General features: G+C 46.6%; 1 long non-coding RNA gene across 1 annotated transcript; it reads right to left on the bottom strand.

Moving 5' to 3' along the window:
• Window positions 1-12,052: 12,052 nt before the first annotated feature.
• LOC119219373 (uncharacterized) lies at window positions 12,053-13,078 on the bottom strand. Its single transcript, XR_005120487.2, has 3 exons — window positions 12,887-13,078; window positions 12,682-12,736; window positions 12,053-12,523 (listed from the first exon to the last, which is right to left on the bottom strand). It is a non-coding gene; the product is annotated as an uncharacterized LOC119219373 (long non-coding RNA).
• Window positions 13,079-19,753: the final 6,675 nt, after the last annotated feature.

Consider the following 19,753-nt stretch of genomic DNA (forward strand, 5'->3'; position numbering starts at 1 on the left):
GCACAGCACTTACCTTTCCTTTTAGCTGCACCTTGATATTGATCTGTTGGATGCAGCAGTGCTGTGTTTTTGTGAGAGCCCAGTAGAGGGAGCGTAAACATCACAGGACTTCCAACCACCGGGTGGATGTGATACAGGGCCGTCAAGTCCCAAATGCTTGATATACACACCTAGTTTATTGTGTGCTGATTGATCATTTGTGTCTGTAAAACACTTTTTCCTTTTAACAAAAGCAAATATTACAACCTTCATGAACCTTCACAGGTTGTTACTTTGATAAGGAAAAAAAGCCCAGTGCCGGTCACATTTCATCCCTGTCACTTCCCTCCCAGATGAGATGGTCTAATTAAAGGAGGACAGCAAATTAATTTCACGGGCTGACTCTTGGGATCGAGCCACAAGACTTTCAGGGATCGGGGAAGGGGGCAGCGCGGGAGTGCAGGACAGCCCTGTAAATTGAAAGCTGATGAGAGAAGTGAAAGCTCATTAAAGGAGACGGCAGCTGTCCTCGCCCACCTCTCCCTTCACGCAACCGCTGGACTGACGTGGGTCGGCCCAATGGCGAACCTGGCCTGTCCCCCCCCCCCCCCGTCTCTGTCTGTCCTCTGCTCCCCTTCCCCTGGATCGTACTGTCTCCCTGTGTGCACAGGCCTTAATGAAGCTGTCAGTGACTACACTGACGCCGACGCCACTGAGCTGTATTCATCTGACACACACACACACACACACACGTGTCTGTAAACACACTGACAGCCGTGAGCACAAACGCACACAAACATGGTTGTGTTTTTTTACACTGGTGGGAAAGCTGTGGATGATTGAACATTTTCTCTCGAGTCCCACTGGTTTTGTGGATGAAGCTCTCCATCAACGTTTATTACGGTTTGACCTTATCAACGCACAGCGTCACACACACACACACACACACACACACACACATTATCTTTTGGCTTCAGAGGGAAGTGGTGGCTCATGTGTGTGTGTGTTTACATGAACGCATCAGCCCTTTTGTAGCGTAAAAAGTCAAGCATTTGGATTTCGAGTATTCACAGAACATGTCTAATTTCAGCTCTGTAATTTATAACTCAATTTCCAGTGTGCATCGATGCGCCTCATACCTCCAAAACACCAAACAAAGCCCAAACCCAATTGTATTTCGAAGCAATTAGGGTGTCCACTGGGTTGTGAACGGCTCACGTTGTGGTGGCTCTGGGCCCGTGTGATATTTTTAATTGTTAATTTTCTGTCACATTAGTCAACTTCAATGCCTCTGGACAGGTGACCAAGCTCCATGGCAACGCATTAAATGACACAGAACATCTCAGTTTTTTCGATGCAGCAAAGTGGATGTTATTTTTATGAGCAGGGGGAAAAGGTTCCGCTGTACAAAACAGGGAGAGTTACAAGATGGTATATCAAATTTACAACTCTTTAATAGTGGTAGGAATCTTTTCTAATGCTTTTCAATATGTGCGGTGGCTGTCAATACCGCTATTCGTTTATGAGTCTAAATTATTAGCTCGTTAAGACTTTCACCTGAAGCCACCACAGGGAATGGCTTCACCTCCGTGACCCTACAAAAGTCAACAATGGCAAAATCTATACGAGCAATTATTTTCTGTGACTCTCGCCCTGCCCCTGCACTTATTTTTGCTCCCATAGTGTCTTTCCGATCGTCCTCTCCACTCTTCAATTCCCCTTCTCTCTCGCCCTCATCGTCTCTCTGAAGACTAAGATAATTACGTGTTCTCTTTTGTATTATTATTTTTTGCTGACTCCGCAGGACCGTGCCTGGGCTGTCCAACTGTTGAGGAAGGCGTCCCGGGTCCCACCCCTTGCAGCGGGCCCCCCCTCCCCATCTGCTCTCCTTTTTTTTTTAGCGCCGGGCGACGGCAGGGGTCGGAGGTGACGACTTGCATTGTATTTGTGATTATTACCTCTAAAGTGCTATCGCATAGAGCTTCATTAAAAGTCAATGCGTCTCCCTCTCCGAGCCGCTGCGGCACAAGCTAAAACCCACACACACTTATTTTGCACGCACTACGCACATCGGCAGCCATTTAACGGCTAAAATACGACTCGGGCGCAGATAAATGTCACAGGGGCCATCTATCTGCGAGTGTTAAAAGTCGGCTAATGGAGGTGACATATTAGCGGCCCAAATGACAGCCATAAAAACTCCCACCATACCTTGCAGCGTTGAACGACCACTGTGGCCGCTACAGGATACGCCACTGGCAGATGCAACTATATCCGTCTGCGGGGGGACGGGGGGGGGGGGGGGGGGGGGAGGAATGGAGGGTGATGTCATATCTCGATGGAGATCCTCGGATTCAATATATTCTGTGGGGTTCAGGTCTTTGAAGCAATGATTGGGGGAATAACGACTCTGAGACCGATGGGGCATATTTACCGAGGGTAATGCAGTATCTCAAGCACTCTACATAGCACTTCTGATGTAATGCTAGGGACCTCTCACCTTTGACCTTTCCCAGATTAGTCGGTCAGAAAATATGACTGTGTGTGTGTGTGTGTGTGTCAACAGCAAACTGCTACTACAATCAATAGTGCGCTCCAATACCTGAAGATCCTCTACAGGTATGTGTTCGACTCCTCTCCCTCTCGTTCCTCCTATCTCTTTATTAATTACCCTTCTCTATCCATGCGTGTCTTTCTCTCTCTGAGCGAATGGAGCAGTTGTAATTGCTTCTCTCTGGAGCAGTTAGGAGCGGCACAAAGGAACCGTATAGAAACCACATTTGCATCCAAGATGAGCTGAGAGGGAGAGGAGGGAGGGAGCACTGCCCTCCTGCCCTATACTGAGCAGCATCACTTACACTTCTTTCTCTCTCCATCTCTCCCTCTTTCCCTCATCTATTGTCTCACTCTTTGCATCCCTCCCTCCGCCTTATCTACACTCCCACTCCTCCCTTTTTAGCAGCACGGCTCCCCTTGCATTGTCTTTCCAGAGAGTTCCAAGGTCGACGGGAGCTTGCTCATCAGAGCAGGGTATTGTACACTTAGTGCTGCTACGGTCGAGCTAATTTGTGCGCACGAGCGCGTGCAAAATCCTCGATGTGTGGGTCTGTGCGTGCTTGTGCATGTCCCGGGGCCTGCATACATGTGACCGAGAAATATCTGGTGTTGTGTGGTAAAAGGGGTGAAGGAGGGGAGTCTGCAATTATAACTCATAAGCTCAGAATTGCAATTTTTATAACCACCAATATCTCACGAGCTCTTAGACCTGCGCCATCACTCACGCTCACCCCTGTGGAGTAGACACACACGCACACACACACACGCGCGCGCACACACACACACACACTAACACGCAAAACTCCAGAGGGCTCTTCTTTTCCAGCTTGATAAGCATTTCTCGTTTGTTTAGCGTTTTGATCAATACAGTTAAAACGCAAAACCAAGCATAATTAGGTCTGAGATGGCTCCAACTGTGACTGAATAGGCTGCACCTAGGGAGGTTCGCACCGTCATCATCATCACTCTGTATGCGCGCGATCGCAGCGTGATCTAATAGAGTTGACAAAGTGCACATCGGGACGCAGATTAAAGGAGAACTCTGAGCTATAGGTTGATTTTAGCAGGTGATGGAGCTGCCCATCCGCCGTGCTTTCGCTCAACTCCATCTTCGTTCCCATAATCATTTAGACAACCTTTACAATGCATCTCTGCCAGCGGTTTCATTTCAATATGTTATAGGCCTCCTCAGTCATTTTTTTATTGGTTTATTTACTCAGAACGATACATAGATGGGGACCAGAGGGATCATAAATTGTCCACAATTACCACCATACGCAGCGAAGTGACTCCTTTGTTCTGTAAGTGCAGGGTGAACACCTTTGTTCAATCCATTTTAGACAGTAAAGAAGGACGGCTTCAGGTACTTGGTGCACATTAACTCTCCCATCCACTGGATTCTCCCCTCATCAATAGTAGAATAAACCTTAGTGGAGGTCCCTGTAAATCATTTTTGACATGCCCAAAAGTGTTCTGGTCCCCGTCTGGCGCATTATCTGTTTAGCACCTGTGACTTCTGGGTTCCGCGTCATTTTCCAAGAGTGAAGTAGGGTGACTCTTTCCTCCTTGATGATGGCATTCCTGCCAACCTTTATCTTCCTTTAAAAAAATAAATCACCGAGAGCTCTGTGTCCAGGGGTGAATGTCAGTGACAAGCTTATGTCAACATAAACTATTTTAGTCGAACTGTCCCTTTAAATACAGGACAAAGCAAACACAGCCACCAAAGAGCTCCATATAATGTGTGGCGAGATGTTTTTTGTGGTCGTTTGGAGGATTGCACAGGTGTCTATGAGAGAGAGAGAGAGAGAGAGAGAGACACCCAAACTGCCACAGTTTGGGTGCATATATTGTCCAGGTGTATGCATCAACAAGCAATCTGTGTGTGTGTGTGTGTGTGTATGTGGGTGGGCGGAGGGGCATGTGTGCTTGCGTGCGTGTCTGTGTGTCCCGGGGAGAACGTGAGGCGGGGGGGGGGAGGATTTAGACCCATCATAAAGGAATTCTCCCCCCCAGCCCGTAGCTCATCCCGACACTTTTATGCCTTTTTATTTTCAGGCCCATTGCAGCCAAGCCCAGAGATGTGATTTATACTGCCTGGCAGCATGGGCACTGCAGCAAGAAAGACAGATGGAAGGAGAGGAGGAGGAGGAGGAGGGGGGGGGGGGGGGGAGGAGAGGGGTTGCCGATGGAAATAAGGGAAAAGCGTGTGTGTGTGTGTGTGTGTGCGAGGGGGGGGGGGGTGATAATGAAGAAAAAAGGAGAGATGAGGAGGAGTGTCAGGAGAGAAAGAGGAGAGAAAGAAGTGAGTGGTTGAGAAAGGCGAAAGGAGAGAAAGGAAACTAAAAATCTCCTCGATTTTGTGTCGAGCAGCTCTCCCCTCATCTCCTTCCCCTCGCTTCCTCGCTGCCACGTCTTCACCTCTACATCTCTCTAATGAGTTATTGGCCCTGTCTGACTCAGGAAGAGGAGCCCCATCTCTCCACCAAACGGGCGCCCTGACAGCCTAAATCACCCCCCACTTCCCCAACCCCTTCACCCCCCCCCCCCCCCCCCCCCCGTTCCTCTATTTCTCCCTCCACCTCAGGCGACTGGGACACTCCTCCTCCTCCTCCTCCTCCTCCTCGTCCTCCTCTCCCGGCTTGCTTCATGCTGCTGCCTGAGGTGTCTGAAATCTTCATGGCGCTCCCATTGATTGGGATGGGAGGTATTTGGGGGGGAGTGGGGGGCGGGTATTTGACGGGCTCAGATCTCAGGCTGTGAGGAAGACGAGGAGGCCGCCGCCCACAAAGAGACAGCTCACTTACAGGGAACATGGAGGGGGTGGAGGCGGGCGCAGGAGATGAGCAGACAGAGGTTTGCCGGGTTGGGAAATGGGAGGCTGGTGAAGGAAGGACTTGCATTCAGCCGCATGCTTTGGATACACCTGTGTGTGTGTGTGTGTGTGTGTGTGTGTCTGACACCTGCCAGCCTGTGTGGCAGTTGCGCTGTCTCTTTGCTGTAACATCTCTCTCTGTCACCCAGCCGCCTGAGAGGAGATGAGCTGCCATGCCGACTGTCATTCATCCATCACAAAGGACAACGCATGCACACACGGACGCACACGCACGCACGCACACACACACACACACACGGATGTCCCATTCCCGTGATACAAAGCTAAACACACCTTTTTGGATTTCATCTCAATTTAAACTGTGGTAAAAGCCTTTCTTTGGGTCTCTGTCGATACGTTTTTCTCTCCTGCTCTGTTTACGTCTCCAGTCATGACCATAACTGTCACACAAGTATTTCAGGGAAAGAATTGCCCCCCGAAATTTCCCTCTAAATGAGAACAGGGAGTGCTGAAATGCCTTTGCTTTATTACCTAATTAATCCGTGGTTTATTTTGCCCAGAGACTTCAAAATTGAGACGGAGGACTCATATCTGTCTGTTTCAATACACCCTGCGTAATCTAGGAAGAGAATCGCTGTGCTATCAGAAGCGTAGGGAGGCCCATTGGCATAATCTGCTCTGCAACCAGGGTCAGTTGTACCATCAGTCGGGGTTAATAGCAACAATCATAAAAGTGCTAATTTTCTAATTAAATCATAATTACTTTTGTCATTAATTTTAATGGGGTCATTAATAACGTCTCACAAACAGAATCCTGCACGCTGCATGTATGTGTGTTTTGAGAAAGTAAATACAGATGCATGTATGTGTGTCTCCATGAGCCAAAATAGAAACAGCATGACACCAAATTAGAACCTCGGTCTTGGATAACTGATGTTGTTCCCGAAATGCAGCGACAGGGCTCATGTCACTTGGTTTAATGTAAATTGAAATTAGAGACAAGGGTGGCAGCAGGAGTTTGTCTGTTGAAAAAATAATGTTTGTTTCGATTAGCTCACGTAATTATAGTTTTGCGTTTGAACTGACACAATCTGACTAAATGCTGTCTTGCATAAAAATGTGGGTTCATCTGAATGCCGTCACTATCTCAGAGAGGTCATAGGTCTCCTGCTTTAGGGGAAGTCAACATGGCTGATGACATGGCAATCTTTTTCCTGCTGGGGCATGGCGTGAGGATGACGTGGGCATGGCGTGGGCATGGCGTGGGGATGGCGTGGGGATGGCGTGGGTATGGCGTGAGGGTGGCGTGGGGATGGCGTGGGGATGGCGTGGGGGTGGCGTGGGGATGGCGTGAGGATAGCGTTGGCATGACGGACAGCTACCTGCTGCTACCTGAGCACATGCGGTTTCCCTCCTCGTTAGTTTCCCCAGCAGCTGATGCGTCGGGTTTTATTTAACCATAACAATCAGCTGGCTCTGGAGTTGTTTCAGCTTCGCGCAATTTACGACCGCTCTAATTGCTCGCCAACCCTTGTCTCGTGGCGCCCATCTTTGACCGAACAAACACGCGCTGCGCTGCTTCTCCAGCCCCTCTTCAGCGTAGGCCCGAACAGCCTTTACCAGCGCGATGAATTTGATAAATCCCCTTATCGCCTCGGGAGACAATTAAAGCGCATGTGACAGGGGTCCCTATCTCCGCTCTCCTCCTGTAGCGCTTCATTTAGAAGCCATTTGTCTCCGCTATGGATTTCCTATTTTTAATGGCGCGCGTATGCAGGGGTCGGGCCGTGCTGAATAATAGATGCCTTTCGCTCCCTCTCTTTCCTTCCTATTCCCTCTGTTGCTCGTTTCCTCATCGCCGGGCCCCCACGGGGAGGGGGGGGGGGGGGGGGGTGTCGGTGTCACTCTGGAAACCAGGGTGCAGCGCTCCTGGTGTGCTCTCCAGATTCTGGCAGGCGGGAGGCTATTCAATCTAGCCAACGAGGCTTTTGGTGAAAGCCAGCGGCAGACAGTCAGCTGATATCAACGGGGCACACTTTAGCCCTCAACCCCCCCCCCCCCCCCCCCACCCCCCAGCCCCTCCCTCCGTAAAGGACGTTTATCACAGAAAGCAGGGCCGCTGCGCCGTGAGGTGATGTATCGCCCTGGCCGAATGCGTATGAATAGACTAGTAATTATCCCGTTAAAAGGGTGGCCAGACAAAGAGAGGGCCTCGCTATAATTTAAATTGTTTTGTTTCCCCCACAGTCGAAGCCCGGCTCGGTGACTGACATCACGGAATGGGAAAAGTTAGCCTATTTATAGCCCGAGACGTTCAGCTAATTGCAGAATTTAATAAGGTTTCTGGAAGAGTGGGCTCTGTAAAAGCCGTGCGCCTCCTCTCGACTCTGCTCTTATATCTCCCTCACATCTTCCTTTGCCTCCGGAGCTCTGTTGGTTGATCACATTTCTCTTTGTGTCCGTCTCGTCAACCCATCCTCCCTTCCAGCCATCTACCATTTTTACATTTCGTGTATCCTGACCTCCCCCCCCACACGTCACCTCTCGGCAACCCCTCAATTCTCCCTTCCCTCTCTCATCCTCACATCATATGACTCTGATTGTGCAATTCCCGACATGTCACAGTGGCTTAAGGTGTGCATGGATGTGTGTACATGTCCATGATTGCATGTGAAGATGCGTCAATGTGTGTGTGTGTGTGTGTGTGTGTGTGTGTGTGTTCTGTGGTCCGGTCTGCGTGAGACAGAGGTAATTGAGCTCAGAGGGTTTTCTGTTTTTGGTGGCAGAGGGGAAATTGGAATCTTCAGAATCTATTAGAGAGACCTTCTCGTTGAGTGTGTGCGTGGGTTTTGCTTTGTGTGTCTCCATATATGTGTGGGTGTCATGTATGCATGTTTCTATCAGTGACAGAGACAGGGCGGGGGATGGAGGAGGGGGACGAGGGGTAAAGGATTATCTGTAACAACGAGCAGGCAGCAAATGGGAAGAAAAAAAACAAAGCCACAAAGTAACTGAAGGCTTTACAGTTTATTTGCGGGTAAACCTGTGTGTGTGCGTGTGTGTTTGTGTTTGTGCGCCCGTGAGTGTGTGGAGTCCCCGGTATGCTGGCTCTCTGACACTGACTGACTGAGTACCTTCATGGACTGCAGGGGAAATGGGGAGAACGGAGGGAGGGAAGGTGAGCGGAGAGAGATCGGGGGAGGGCGGAAGGGGGGGGGGGGGGGGGGGGGGACAGCAGGTAGCCAGGAGCAGATGGTCTCCTGCTCGCTCCCTGCAGAGCCATCACTCTCCTCCCTCTCTCCGCGCCTCGCATTCACTCCTGCATCAAAAGTCGGATAATGTATCACCTCAAGCCAGCGTCCTTGATCGTATATTTACCTCATGTATTGTCTCGTACTTAATTAAGTCACACCTTCTGTTGCCAGGGTTTTGCAGGGTTAACTTGATATTGTTATAAAGATAAAAATGTCGCATATTGTCAACAAATCATAAAAATCATAAAAATATCAAATCCAGCAGTGAATTTATCTTAGCAAGTTAAACCTGTGTAGACAAAGCCTGATCCTTTTTCCATGTGCCATATATCTTAAAGCAGTGCTCCTGAATGCACATAAATTTACGTAAATTGATTTGGACGAAAGCACCATCATAATACACGTGATTACAAAACTACTGTGAATGCTCACAAATTTGTATTAATCCGAGAATAGAGCGTACGGTTTTTACTTCAGTTTGAGGAAACAGTTGCCAGCAGTTTTAGGAGAATATAAAAGTAGATCATAGAAAATATAATTCAACTTTACATCTGAATAACTCTTGGTAAAGTTAAAATATTGAGATAATTTCAAGTTCACATTTACATTTGTAATAAAAAGTGAAACATTTGTAAAATATTGTTTTTTCGTGTCAATTGAAGTGACAAAAAGAGGTTTGTTCAAGACCAAAGTGTGTGGTGTTGAGGTTGAACAAGATTTGATTGATACAGTCACACTGTTTGCACTTTAGTCACAGCTTCTTTAATCTGTATCTGCTTGTCTGTGTGTGTGTGCTTGTGTGTGAGTGTTTGTTTTTCTTTATAGACCTGTATAATGTCCTGTTAATGTCGCTAACTGTGCTTAAATTGATATGAAACTCCATCCAGGCACTTCAGTTGGGACTTATGCATATTTATGTGCTTCTGAGTGTGTGTGTGTGTGTGTGTATGTGTATGTGTGTGTATGTGTGTTCCTGTGTGCAATGATTAGCCTTCTCTTAATGGGAAAATAACGTCAGCGCCACTGGGACGTTTAATCCATCTGAGCTGATTCTGTTTCCATCACAGCTATTGATCAAGTCCAGTGGCAAATCAACAGAGGGGCTTACTGGTGTGTGTGTGTGTGTGTGTGTGTGTGTGTGTGTGCGTGTGTGTGTTAGTGTGTGTGTGTGTGTGGGGTGAGGGGAGCACCTTGCTCAGCATTTTACTAAGTCACAAACCAAACACCTAGTGCAACAGTAGACTCAAATAAGGTGGCTTCCTCTCGCTTTCTTCTCCTTTATTCCTTCATTTTCTTCTCCTCTCTTGTTTTATCTCTATTTCCCTCCTCGCGCTGCCTCCCTCCCTCGACACCTTCCCTCCCTCGACACCTTCCCTCCCTCGCTCCCTCTCTCAAGCCGTTAAGTGGTATTGGCTTTAAAGGGGCAGCAAATCAGTTGCTGATTAATACTGAATTTTTGGGGCCATTTGTCTGCACCGTTGCCCCCTGTCTGTGACACACGCCCCCCACCACCCCCCCACTCCCCTTTTTTTCTCCCTCTCTCTCCCTCTCTCCCTCTCTCTCTCTCTCCCTCTCTAACACTCCTCTCGTTCTCCTTCCCTCTGCAGTGATGAATGACCGGCCGATTGCCGAGGGATTAGAGTCGTCACGGTTACCTGTGCCTTGACAAAGTGGTCCTGATTGGTGACCAAGGCACTTCAGGGGGGGGGTCACATCCCATAGTGGACTAATATATATATATGTGTGTGTGTGTGTGTGGTCTACGTGTATACACGCAGTGTTAGTGTACACAGTTTATCGTGTTTGTTGCTGTGATTAGGGGACAGGGCTCTGTGTGTGTGTGTGTGTGTGTGTGTGTGTGTGTGTGTGTGTGTGTGTGTGTGTGTGTGTGTGTGTGTGTTGAATGGGGGCAGGGGTGAGCTCCCGCCCTTCTGGACGCTGATTCCGAGCGACAGAGATTGGCGAGGTTCCGCCAGCGATGTGACCGCACTTGACACCCTGAAAACCGGGTAAACGGGTGCTAGAGGACACTGATAAATCGGCACTCGGAGGGATCGAACACAAGCCTAATCAGCGCATGGATCCCCCTGCAGCTACATTTTTCAGTTTTGTCCGGCCTTATCAGGTGCAGGCCGTCAGCTTTGTCAAATCCCATCGGTTCGACCGCTCTGTCACTTACACTCGCTGGGGATTACAGATTAACCAAACAGGTGATGTGATTTCTGCACTAGACCAACGTGTTTGTGTGTTTTTCCGTTCAGCCGCACGACATGACGTGTCTATGATCCTCTTCCTCGGCGCGAAGCTCGGGTCAAGGTTCAAGGTGAAGGTTCTTTTTCGATCAGCTGGGAGAGGGGATGGCCTGTCACAAGCGTCTTGGACCTGGACGACAGCACAGAGAACCACGATGAGGCCGTTGGAATATATGAAAGTGGGATGAACACAAAATACAACCAGGCTTTAAACATGAACCAAATGCTTTGACCGTCTCGGATGTTAGATCTCAACGCAAACCCCAATAATGGTGGCGAATTTGAGACCATTGCACGGATGTAGCTGCGTAAGAATCAAAAAGAGTCTGAAGGAGAAGTTAAAATGTTTTCTACTTTGTTACTTCCTCGCCAATCGTGTGAAATAGATGCTTGTAGGCTTCAGAGAGCTGCAAGTTCGATGTAATTAGAGCTGTTTTAATGCCGATGTTGTAATGTGAGAAAAAGTACATTTCTGGGATAACAAAGTGATAGAACAGATGATTACCTTACCACTTATTTTCAAAATGTCTTCGCTCTGAACCCCAACAAGGTAAAAGGTGACTGACCCTTCTAACTTGGAGCTGAAACTCTTTGAAAGTGACAATTTATTAAGGGGAAAAGGATTTCCCGATGCGAAGAGAAGTCTTTAAATAGACAAAAGAAGTAGGGCCTCTCTCTCGGGTGGGTTTCTGTGAGAAGATGTCACACGAGGGGATCCGAGGAGGAGGAGGAGGAGGAGGAGGAGGAGGAGGAGGAGATCCCTCCTGTCCCTCCCGGCTACAGAGAGATGAAGGATGGAGAGACCAAGGGATGCGTAGTTTGGTTAGGAGAAGATTATGTCAGGGCAGTTGAGGCTGAGGAAGAGCCTTGACTAATTATAGTCATCTATTACAGACACAATTAAAACCTGGCTAATTTACTGCAGCTCGACGGCCGCACACCCAGCTGATTTATACAGGAGCTCAATGACACCCGGAGGACACAGTCACACACACACACACACACACACACACACACACACACACACACATAAAGACACGCAAACACACATTGACGAGGAAGGGAAAATATACAAAGGGATACATCAGGTCCGTAAATATTTGGACATACATTTCTGCTTTGTACACAACAACTATAGATATGAAATGAAACAAGCAAGATATGCTTTGGGTGAATTTCAGCTTTAATTTTAATGGAAGGTATTGATGCCTAAATCAAGTACACTGTACCAATTACAACAAATGACACGGTCCCTACTTTTGAAGTAAGTGAAAGTCATTTAACAATTGGCTGATCGGCTGTGCCACGTCCACGGTGTGTTATTCCCTCATTATTTCATTAACAAGGAGCCGATAAAAGGTCTAGAGTTCATTCAAAGTGCGGGATTCCCATTTGAAATCTGTCGCCGTCAACTCTGAACATCAAGCCCGGAGAGCTGTCGCTCAGAGTGAAGCAAGCCATCATCAGGCTGAAAAATCAAAACAAACCCATCAGAGATACAGCAAAAACATTATGTGTGGCCTATTCAACTGTGTGCTACTTTCCTTAAAAAGAAATAAAAGACAGAGGCAAGGGTTCATCCCAAGATGTAAACCATTGGTGAGCCTCAAAAACCGTAACACCAAATCAGAAAGAGCCAGAGCAACCTGGATGATGGAAAGAGAAGAGTATGGTTAGAGTATAAGAGTATTAGTGGAGCGCGGTGTTAATGCGCAGGCATGTGTGTTTTTATTGATCATGTGACTGCTGACAAAAGCAGCAGGATGGATCCTCCAATGTTTCGGCCATAATTGTCGGCACATACCCAAAGGCTTCAAACTTCATTGGACGGCACCATGCAGGCGGACGATGGCCCGAAGCTGTAAAAGCAGCCAACATGTTCTTTAAGACAAAAGAGTATCATTTTTTGCGGTGGTCATGTCAATCATCTGACTATTGAGCATGCATTTCACTAGCTGAAGACAAAGCTGAAGGGAAAGTGCAGAACAAAGAAACCTGGAAGAGTTTACCTTGTTAGCTCGTTAGCTTGTTAGCTTCGGTGGTTCACAAACTAGTGCAATGTCATCGAGCTTCAACTAAAAATACTTTGGGAGGCTGCAAACTGTTCTCTTTGCTCTAGGGTGTTAACGATGTCAGCATCCATGATAGGCTTTTCTGACTGGCTCGCGATACTGAAACAGGCTGTTGGCCCGACAGCGTGACCTCTGTGTAATGGCTGTGATTTTGTCTGGAGACAAAATGGGAGAGAGGCAGAAAGGGAAACTGAGTAAGGGAAACAGTGATGCAAGATGATAAAAAAAGGAAGAAAGAGAAAGAGCAATATGTCAGCAATTTCTGTTCCTCCAGTAGGATATAAGTGTTGGGTTGCTGTGGCAACTAGGCCCCTCCTCCTATCCGGTTAGGCCATGTCTGTCTGTATTTGCTCCTCCCTTGAATTTTTCAATCAAGGACAAATTCTGACAGGGGGGGCTCTACCAATAAGAATCTCTCTCTCTCTCTCTCTCTCTCTCTCTCTCTCCCTTTCTTTCTCTTTTCCTCACCCTCTCTTTGTGTCTCTGTCTCTCTCCCAAATAGCAGCCCTCAGGTGATGCAGCGCTCTAATGGTTAAATCGGCAGCATGCTGGATCTCTGCAGAGGTGACAGATGCTTCCTATCCCACCCAGCACCACAGGGGAACTGGAGACACTCAGCATACCAATGAGCCACCGTCTGACACACACACACACACACACACACGCACACGCACACAAACGCACACACACACACGCACACACACATGCATATATGCATATATGCATATGTGAACACACCTTAATCACAAAGGGTAACCAAACACCCAAACTCATGCATATGCTCAGATGCATGCTCTCTGTTCCTGCTGAGGTATATAAATAATGTCATATTTATGATAATCATCTGCATGCACATCATTTGAGCATCTCCCTGGCTTTGTACAACTGGCACTAAATTAAATAGAAGGGCATGCATCCTATTCCACGAGAGTCAGGCAGATGTGATCCTTTGTCTGAGCACACAACCTGCCACAGAGGGCCACTGCACACAGCTATACAGTAGTGAATACACACACTCACATAAATGCACACATGCATGCATAAATTCAAACATATGCTACAAACACAGTATATGCACACAGGCAGAGCACACACGCGCTATAAAAGTGACAGCTGTTGTTATGATGGAGCACTCAGAGAAAGGGAAGTGAAGGCTTATCCACCGCTCAACATGGTGTCGAGAAGACCTGCTATTCATTTTCAGCTTAATATGTTCCAGCCCATTGGAAAAACATTGCGGTATATAATGTAAGCAATTTCATATGGACGCACCAGCTCTCACAGCTTTCTCTCTGAAGCGCCCGGCAAAATGAAGAGACCAGATTTAGCTGATGGTCTACTGATTTCACAAATAACACACAGTCTGTGAGGGTGAATGCCTGCTTGGCTGTGTGCGTGTTTGTAAAAGCATTAACATTAGAGTTCATACAGCTCGGCCTGTGTTTGTGTGTGTGTGTGTGTGTGTGTGTATTTGAATTTGTGTGTGTGTGTCTTAACTAATCTGGCGCAATCCACATCTCTGTTATGCATCACTGCACAGTCACTCTCCATCGCGGCATCACTTGATTGGGATGTTTACCCACCAAAGCAGCCCAGATGATGAGCAGAGTGACACCGGATGAATGTCTGTGCCATTACAGATGTATATATGATATAAACAACACACACACATACCCAGTGATGCCGTATGAGGGACCAAAGTAGTCATTCTGGCTTTAAAAAACAAAACATTAGTTTACACGCGCACGTATACACACATGTGACGAATCAAATGATTTTTTCTCGCTGACAAAAACACACACACACACACACGCACTGACACACATACACAAACAAGCGCAGCAAGCCACAGCCGGTCCCCTAGCATCTTTATATGGGTAAATAAATGGTGTGCTCGGCAGTGGGAAATGCATGTGCTCTAAGCCTGCGGGGCCAGATGGCATCCCAGTCGTTTGCTTTACCTTGTTTTGTTTAATTACTACAATCAACTCTCTATTTCTTCAATTAATCAGCACCAACCTGTTCCATTGGTCTCTCCCTTTTTCTCTCTCTCTCTCTCTTTCTCTCATGGGCACACACACACACACACAGCTATTTGCACACATCAGTATATAGAAATGTGGCAAATAGCCTATATGCATAGGCAGAAACTACAAATGTTAATCTAAGTGCCCCAGACAGCCGAAGCACACACAGCCGTGTCCCTGTCGAGTTATTAGCATTTTTAAATTATTAAACTTCCTATCAAGCTGATGAGGGCTGCGACGTGAGAAAACAAGCTTGGGCTCCGTCTCTCCATCGCTTCACGGAGAGATGGAGAGACGGAGAATGGGGGGGTTGGCGAGGACTGCAGCATCAAGGCAGCGCGGAGGTGGCAGACAGCGGCCGGGCACACGAGAATAACGGGGCGGAAAGCACTTCATTACGTCCTTTTATTCTGTTATAATCACCGCACGGCCATCACTCCTCGGCGACGCCGGGGCCCGGGCACTGACACGAGGATTGATGCGCCGGAAACGCGGGGCTCCTGGAACACAATAAACAACACCATTAAGCCAACGTGGCCCCGTCGACGGCGTAAACAGTTCATATTAATTATGGGCTGCCCGAAGCTCGCCTCCGCGTTGCGTTTAGTGTGACGACAGCCAAGAAGATTGTCAATTACAGTTTTTATGTGTTGATGATCACGGATGCAGGTTAAGCAGCTTGTAATAGAATTAGATGGAATCAATTTGAAACACAGAGGGAGTGAGAGATGAATTGATGTGCATGCAGGCCGAGTCATTTTATAATCAAGCAATACATTTCCTTCAAATAAACACTTATTGGCCCTTTAGAAATTTGCTTCGCTTGCCTATGGGCACTTTTGTGAGTGTCGTATCCGTGTGACGATAATCTAGAGGCATCCATACTAAAAAAAGAACCAATCAAAGTTGGATCCCGGCTTTCAAAACTATTAGTTTTAAACTAGTTTTGAACCTTTCAAAATGCAATGTTGAGGTTTCTGTGTTTTGTTCCCACATTCTAACATTGGGGCACAATCACCGCGTGCACGCGGAACACGATCACAACGCGCCACCATCCGGTCCGCTGGTTGTCTCATAGCGCCATCTACAGGTCGAACCGCGGGACTCCCCCCCCTCCCCATCTTCGTATGAATCTGCATCCACAGGGTCGTATGGTGGGTTATCAGCATTTCATTCGCTATGGCCTCCTCAGCTATTTCATGAATTGCTTTTATGTGTAGTTGAATTGATTACAGTTTGTTGGTAAGTGCGTCGAGGCCTGAGTGACTAGTGTACTAAACTCATCTGAGAACGTGTGTGACCCTAAATCTGAATCTGGCCATGTGTGCATATCACCTCTCAGGTCTCCTCTCTGCTTTGAACAGAACATGCGCAAACTCTGCCATTTTTATTATTAAAAAGTTTATACAGCAATTTGCAGATCACATATTTTATCTAATCATTATTTGGAGGCTTTGCCCCACCTGCCTCCCCTGACCGCATGTCCCTGTTTTGCAGGTCAACGTGTGATGTGTGTATTTGACCTTTCAATCAGACAGTAAGCATGTTGAGGGGGTTGATTGAGATAAATGCAAGCGAGAAAGTGTTTCGATTTTAGCTTCCTTCGGAATTTGCCCGCCAACACAGAGCGCTCCCTGCGTTGTGTTAATATTAATGTAAGGTTTTTTTTAACACATCAAACTCTAGATGGAAAGTGTCCTCGTCTGGTACCGAGGGGAAGAAGCCTGCGTAAACGAGCATAGTCTGTTCATCTGCCGTAACCGTTACAGTGTAAAGTCTCCGTTTTTCGGACACAAGGAGACACGGTGTTGAGTTGTTTGATTCTGAAAAGCAACGACGTTTAAAACGAAATACTATTTTTTAATCATCATGGTTTACAAACCTACCCAACAAAGCTCTGTGGGCCTCAGTATTTTCTGTGCGGCGTGTTGACCTTGTGGAAGCATCATTATTCCCGAAAATATAGAGGCTAGGATTTACTTACTCTCCATTTCATAAAGTCGTATGGAGTTTGAAATCCATTAAAACAGAATGTAAATGATAACAAATGGCCATTAAAGAGCATTAAACTGTAGCTCATGTTTACTCAACACTCCCCAAAGGGACTCTGCACCATTCGCCTGCTTACATAACCTTCATTCCTGCACAGTGATATCAGTGGGGAAACAATGCAGTGATTATGTGTCACTCTATCTTCCAAATGATTGTGTTCCTTCTCAAATGGATTGAATTACGGGGAAGATACTTTTGTTTGCTGGCGTTATAAACGAACTGTAAAATGATCCATGCAGCACAAAGATGTATCAGGCCATCTGGGGAACACCATTCCTCACCCTATTAACTGGATCCGTAAATATTGTGGCTGTTGAAAGTGGTGGGAAAGCTCATGTCAAACATTTTTCTGAGTAGACTGAGTAGAAGGGTTGGCAACCTTCTTTGTTCTTCATTTGCTTTGAAATGTTGAGTCTTTTCATTTAAAGTTGTATCCTGCTTCATGCCGCATTAAGAGTCAATTTTATTTGCAATATTAACCCAATTTTGGATGCTACCACAAATACACTGTAACCTCCCTGCCAATCATATGTCTGCCCGACATTACTGTTCAACTATATCCCTTAGCAATTTGAACTGAGCCCCACCTTCTCTGTCTCTCTCATCCGCACTCACACACACGCACACACACGCGCGCGCGTGCACGCGCACACGCACACACACAGCTCTTTTATACTCAGGATATGAGTCCTGATTCAGAGCAATAAAACCAGTCCACTAAAACAGCCTTCTGGTTCTACAAACCCTGCTGCTCTTTCTCTTCTCTGCACATACTTTATGCATGTCTGTCTGTCTGTCCATCCATCCATCTATATATATATATATATATATATATATATATATATATACATATACAATTTGACTTGTTTTTAATTAAGTCAAATGATCATTCTGAGTTCACAAGAGGTTGGTACACTAAAACAGACCCTCGGTGCTCCCGTCTGACGGCGTCGTGGCGCTTTCTCCGTCGGTAGATGGCAGACTTGAATAAATAATTCTTGCAGGAATAGAGGAGGAGTGCGCCGCTGACTGCAGCCAGCCCCCCCCCCCTCTCCTTCCCCCCTCCTCTCCCCCTCCCACCTTGCTCCTGTTTAGATATTCCGCCGCCGTGCTCCGACTCGTCCCCGTGCCTCGCCCGGGTGAAGAGTTCACGGTGCGGCCTCGTCGGCGGATGATGCGCGGTCTCCATGTCTAATCCCATTCTGCAGCGCGGTGAGAGCGACATGTTATATGACCGGAATCAAGAGAGGGGACCTAAAGAAAGCATGGCAATAAACAAAAGTAATGGGCAGCCTCTCATTTATAACTATTAGGAACACTTAACCTTATGGTCAGGTTATGGTTATAGATAAATCCACCCGCCATTTACTGCAACGTTTTATTGAGAGGCAATATACTGAATCATCGATATTAGATTTTAAAAATAACAGATATTTTATTGAGCCAATTTGCATCTTTTACTGTCCACTGCAACTTATCGTGAAATAGACCATGGTTTGAGACACACACACACACACACACACACACACACACACACACACACACACACATACACACACACACACACACACACACACACACATGATACACTGCGTCATTCCACTACTAATATACTGTTGATAAGACTGCTTAAAAACTCTGCAATACTTCACCTGTTCCTCGTTTCTGGTAAAGGAGCTGTGTACCCTATCCATCACACACATACACACACACACACACACACACACACACACACACACACACACACACACACACACACACACACACACACACACACACACAAAGTCACAAATTGTACAAACAGGGGGGTTTGCTGTGTCCTTCAATGCAAAGATGCACTTGAATGATAATGGCCAGCAGCTCTGTGTGTTATATATAATGACCTATCTCCAGGGAGTTATATCGAGACTCTTTTTCATTTGAATCATGTTTCTGCATCACAAAGGCTTTCAAAATATAAAGCCCATGTCTTTGTGTTGCATCAGAGGTGTTTTGTGGTACATGCTTCAAACAAGATGTGATCATATAGTTTGTTGTTATGCATACTATTGTGGTTGTAATTTGATGATATGTTTTGGCAGAGAATGACCACATGATGAACTAAAAAATGTTCACATGTTTGTAGATTTCTACAAGAAGCTGACCAGGTAAAACAAAGCATTTTTTGAGATACATACAAATATGTAAATCCTCCATTGGCATATCTATAGACGGCTTCCAGTATTTGAGGTATAACTTGGCCTAAAGTGACACAGAAAAGAGAAGGATCTTCAATCACAGTGTGACTTTCTGCTCATCCAGATTCCCACCAGTAGTTGGCAGCAGAGGACTAAAGCTTTGCTCATCACTCACTCACACCTCTGCTGTTCACAGCCTCCATCTCCTCCATCTCTTTTGGTACGTTTAACATACTAAGTTTTGTATTGTTAATGCAACCACGTTATTGAAGATAACTTTACTTTAACATTATACTGAGAAGTTATTGTCATTAGACTGCGTTGAGATACAAACAAATGAGGAAGCTATAGGATGTTGAATGTAGTGATGGATAAATTAGACTGAAAAACAAGCCAAAGTCCGAAGAAGTAAAACATTTTTCAAATTGCTTGAATCTGTATTCATCTCATCCCTATTATCTATCATCTTTTGGTATCAGTTAGGCAGGCAGACACACACACACACACACACACACACACACACACACACACACACACACACACACACA

The sequence above is a fragment of the Pungitius pungitius genome, chromosome 17, assembly GCF_949316345.1.
Source record: "Pungitius pungitius chromosome 17, fPunPun2.1, whole genome shotgun sequence".
Lineage (NCBI taxonomy): Eukaryota > Metazoa > Chordata > Actinopteri > Perciformes > Gasterosteidae > Pungitius > Pungitius pungitius.